Here is a 6,000-nt window from a genome sequence, read left to right on the forward strand (position 1 = left end):
CAGGAAAGGACGTCTGGCATTATGTTCAAAGTACAACGATTTGTGTTAAAACAGAATTTCGCATGTGGGACAGAAAAAATTCTTTTTCGTGAAATAATATTTTCCGTCAAGGTACGATCCACGATTTGCAGAGCAAAATCGTATCCTATTAGTTATACATTCCAACACAAAGCAGTTGTATATATTGATTGCACATATTCCATTCGTTTGTTTCATGGCCAAATGATAATGAGGTTTAGGGTTTAGGATTTAGATTTCTGGGCTTTCAGCATCTAAGGCCATTTAGCCCGTCACGATTTGAGGGATGACTTCCCTCGGCGAGCACACAATCCGGGGAAAGGGAAGAAATAAAGGATTGGAGAAAGAAGGAAGTGGCCTGGGACCTATAAGTTAGGTACCACCCCGGCATCTGCCTGGTGTGAATGAGGAAAACCCAGGAAATCCTCATTCAGGGTGTCTGGCCTGAAAAGGCGTGTTATACTTTTTCGACCGAGTGGCCCCACCGGGAATCGAACCCGGGACCGCTCGCCAAATGACAATGAAAAATGAAGGACAACCATTTCTCCAGCCTAAGATGAATTTTTATTGTTTGGAGTGTTTGGCCCACTGAACACCATGTACCACTGACATTTTAATTAATTGTGTATGTAATGTATTTGCTTATTACGTATTGTATGCAAGATAAAAGAAAAAATGAAATGAAATCTTTGAGTTTTACGTCCCATGGTTATGCCGGTTAGGCTAAAGGAGACGGTGATGATGAGTAATGAATGAAATGGTGGAATGAAGAAAGTGGGAGGGAACGGGGGAACCCCGAGAAAACCCACGCACACGGTGTTTATTCACCACAAAGGTCACTTGGTGGGGGCTGGGATCGAACCCGGGAATCCAAGTACCAGAGGTGAACGTTCTACCACTGAGCCACCGCGGCCCCGCAAGAAGAAAGAAAAGACTGATCATACATGAATTAGAAACTTCAACCGGAAGTAGGCTCAATGGTGCAAAACGGTGCGAGGTATTGAAAAAATAATCGAAAAAAAAATCTTCCCTTTATGGTAGCCCTTGCCGATTTTCACCAAGACGTCTTTCACTTGTGTCTGTAAAGAGACATTCACAGATGTTGTGAGGAGATTCATGCTGATATGTGAACGATGCGTTGTGTAGAGAGCGTAGGTTCAGCTAGTAAGATATTAAAAACCTAATTCTTCAGAAGTTCATCTCGTACTGATTTTTTTAATTATTAGTATTGGACTTGAATATTTCTGAAGAATTACTGGCACTAATTTAGGACACTAAAAATTTGAAAAGGGTTAAACTGAAGTCACAAGTCCAAAGAAGTTGCTTGAAAGCTTGTTCACAAACGATATGTTCCTGCTTCTTCACGTGTGCAGCCACTTCGAATCTGTGGTCGACGACGAAAAGAGCTTCTTTACATCGTCGACACTGGCAAACTTCAAATACACGAAGCATCCTGGATCTCGGAAAAAGAAGTCGATGTGAATTCTTTAGATCCTGTTTCATCTGCATCTTTCGGCAACATTTCTCCTTGCCAATCATCGGTGATCTAAAAGAATGGGTGCAATCTCCTTGGGAAAATTCAGTATGCAGTTTCAAAAAAATTAAGACTGGTTAATTAAACATCCTTATGGGGTTAATACGGTACTACCATTTTCTAATAGTTTGATTTGTTGGCGAAATCACTAGAAATATATTTAGAATACAAGCATTTTGTAATAAAAAGTATTATCATTAAAAAGAGTTTTTTATTGTAATAACCCCCACAACAAGCAAAATTGGTGAAAAAACAAAAATTAAGTGTATTACATAACAAAGGGGGCAGGGATTCTGCTTTGCGTTTCGAGGTGTGACAAGGGTCAGAGAGGGGGTAAAAATTGGTGAAAAATAGAGTTACGTAATGTGTGTACGGCCCCCTATGTATTCTTTACTAAAAATGACATGGTAAAAATCTAGAAGTACGAAATATGTTATAAAGTTAATTTCAAATTGTGCAGCTGCTCTATCGCGATGCGATAATAAATAAGAGAAGCAGATGTCCCTTTCAATCTGCAGAACAAATATATAGAAATATCCTTCTTAAAACCGGAATTTTCGAGAATGCTGGACATATGTCCGCTTATTTGTAATCAGTAGTTTAACATACCGAATGATATCTTCCTAAACAAGAGGGGCTCGTAAGATATTACATTTTTCGCATAATTTTTGGCCATCTTGTACCCTCTCCCCCATTAGGATACGCATTTGAATCAAAAGTACATAATAAAAACATGGTTCGAGGTAGATAATAATTGACTTTATAATTCATTTCAAACAGTTCAACCATTTGATCCGTGATTCAGTCCTACATAATATCAGTTTCATTTTTATTTAAATACCGGTATTTATTTAATGAACAAACTTCTAAATACAAACTATGAGGTCAATTTATAATAGATAACCAACAATCATGAATTCATCTGCAACGAAAGAGACCTATGTTTAAATGTATCTACTCCTATTACACCACTGCCTATTTTATTGGTCTCAGAGAAGAGTTTATTATATTGAACGAAAATCGCTGGACTAACAGTATATTTCTTAAATGAGGTAAGAAATCGATTTTTTTTTTTTTTTTTTGTAAGCCAAACTCAAGAAGATAGTCAAGTCCTCCTGATGTTCTGGTTTACACCTGAGACTCTATATAGATGAAATAATAATCTCGAGTTCTCTAATTAGCAAGGCGGATCCTGCTCGGGGCCGGGGAAGCCTAACAGCACCCCCCCCCCTATTTTTTGGTGACAAAAATAATTGAAGCTATTACTTACATATTTTTAAAAGTTTACAGTAAATTCATGATATACCTATCATAGCCTGGGTTCTGCTTGGCTCACTAGTTTTTGCATTCTATATCCGCCTCTGTTTACCTCTTTTATTTTCTCTGGTGTAAGCCTTGCACGTATGCAAAAACCAACAATGGATATTTTGTTTGTGGCCGAAATGAAGGAAAGTAGGTTATTTCAGATTGTTCAGCTAAAAATTGAACCATATTAGGATGGAAATGTCTAATATTTTCTGATACGGACATTAGAATTTTCAAAGACCATTGTGCTTCTTTGGGAAATAATTTAAAAGTATTGCAAATGCTATTTGGTCCACCGATATCCACAGTATACCAGTCAAAAACAATTTATTTTAAACAGGTAAAAGAAATTACTAAATTGATAAGATCTAGAAATGTTAAAAAAAAAAAAAAAAAAAACTTACCTTAACTCTGACGCAGAAATAAACGTTTTTTGCATACACATCACAGAAAAGAGTTTCATTTAATTAGGCTCAAATTGCTGTTGTACTTGACGCCTTCTGTATGTTTTTCTTTTTTTTTTTTTTTCATTTAACTTCTTTCCTCCCTCCTGCCATGATTCGTTTCCCCCATTTTCATTTAACAAAACTCCGCCCGTTCTGTTGCTATGGTGATTTTTTTTCATTAATTATATTATATTCAGTGTTGCTAGTACTACAAAAGTTTTGATCGTAAGAAATCAGAAACCCATAGTTTATTACATCAGTAGAGTCAGTTATTAACCTAAATATTTCAAATAGAAAACAAGTAAGCTAATTTCAATATTGCATACTAAAATAAATAAAATTTTACCCTTACCTCAAGACATCATCAGATGCAACGGCGCCGACTTTAGAAATTTTATGTGGGTGCATATCAATGGCGGGACATGTTAGCCTATATGTTTTCAGGGAAGTCTTGATATTTGATTTATTTTTAGTTAAAATCGCTTATGAATACTTCCATAAATGACTGTGTTGTGATCAAATAAAATATACTGGATGGTACTATAAGGATAAATTCGGGCTGCCCTAGCTCAGTCGGTAACACTGCTGACTTAAACGCAAGAGAAACGGGTCAAAACCCGGATCCAAACTAAAAATCTTGTGAGTGCCCCGCACCCACAAGATTATTTGTGTGTGTGCCGGAATCCCAGAGCACCCACATAGTCGGTGCGCATCATCAGATGTACTGATTTGACGGTTCACATATTATACAATATGTTTCAAAGAATATTTCAAGTGACAAAACTATCTACTATGAGCTTTTCTCGTGGAAGTTAAAGACTCAGAATGCATGGTGTGTGTAAATCTTTATACCAGAATTACTCAAACTTTTTCATTCATGGAACCCCTTTACGTCCAAAATAAAATGGCGGAACCACGTAAATAGTATTAAATTATTCGACAATTTATGTCATTTATTATGCACTATCATTAAACAGAGAAGCACTTTTAAAAAAAGATATTATTACGTAAGTTAGTATCACACTATTATTTTAAAATGATATAAATTTAAATTACTGTAAATATGATCACTTTTAAGCTATTTTATATGCACATGAAAATCTAGGTTTTCATAAACACTTCAAAAATAATAAATCACTGTAAATATGAAATTTTATATGCACGAGAAATTAGAATTTCATAAACACTTCAGAATATTAAATCACGGTAAATATGATCACTTTTAAACTCTTTTAAATGCACACAAGAATCTAGCTTTTCATAAATACTTGAAAATATTAAATTACTGTAAATATGATCACTTTTACACTTTTATATGCACATAAGCTCATGTGCATATAAAAGTATAAAAATAATCATATTTACAGTAATTTAATACTTTGAAGTGTTTACGAAAACCTAATTTCCGAAATGTGATATGAAACCTCATGGACATGAGAATCATTTTTCATACAAAACATACATGTGCTCAGGCTTCAATGGGAGGAGTGGGGTTGTTTTTCGGGCCTCCAGAGTTCTATTAGGTTTTATGACGGAAAGCTGCAGTCTCATATCTGATTCCGCATCCAATCTGTTTGGGTATTTCCTTTTGGTGAACCCATACACAGAAAATCCAGTTTCGCATAAATAGGTACTTATGAAGAAAGTAACACCTCAATAGCTTTCTTCGATAACCCCGATATTCTTTTCTCAGCTGGCACCAGAAATCTATCAACGGCACCTTCTTGAAGTTGATGGGATGAATCGGATGTCAAGTCTATTAGCTTCTCGTATTCTTCAGTGGTGATTCGAGAAGGCTTTCCTTGGATGGCATATGGATTTTTGACCAACTGATCTTTATTATATTCACTTTCTTTTTTCTGGAAAATACTGATTTACAGTGTGCTGCAAATTCTCCAAATGTTAAATAAATTATTTATTAATGTCATTTAATTCTCCGAGATACCCTTCGTTCTCCTCAAGAAAATCTTCCAATGCAGGAAACACGCCATATTCACAGTGAGTGATACTTCTGCTCCAGAACTCTAACTTCTTCTTAAAAGTTGCGTTTTTGTCCTCTGCTGTAAATACATTTACGTTCTATCTTGAAGAGACAGGTTGACCTCATTCATTTTCACGAATATGTCAGCAAGATTGGCAAGCCCAAACAGCCACTGTTGATCACTCAAACGTTCTTCCAACTCGAAGTAGTGATAGATGAAGAAAACTCTTACCTCGTCTCATAGTTCAAAGAGTCTGCTTAAAGCTTTTCCGCGAGAAAGCCATCTGACTTCTGTATAGAAGGAGCGATTGATGAAGGCTTCCTATATCGTCGCACAGAATTTTGAAGAGTCGTGCTTTCAGTGCTCTTGACTTGATACAGTTTATGATTGAAACTGCTTTATCAAGAAGGTTTTTGAGGGGCTGTGGCATTTTCTTTATGGCCAATGTTTGATGGCGCAATACACAATGACTACTTTTGCAATTTTTCGCCATTTCCTTTATGTGTGTATCAGCCCCCGCTGTTTTTCCTACCATTACCTTCGCACCATCAGTACAAACAACAACGCAGTGTGTCTCATGGTATCTGATCTTCTTTTAAATACTCATTAATAATTCTAAAAATTTCTAGATGTATTAGATGGAAGAAGTTTACATAATAGCATATCTTCCTCCACAGTTCCTTCATAATGGTAACATACAAGCACAAGCAGAACA

Source organism: Thermobia domestica, chromosome 11, assembly GCF_964235325.1.
Source record: "Thermobia domestica chromosome 11, izTheDome1.hap1.1, whole genome shotgun sequence".
NCBI lineage: Eukaryota > Metazoa > Arthropoda > Insecta > Zygentoma > Lepismatidae > Thermobia > Thermobia domestica.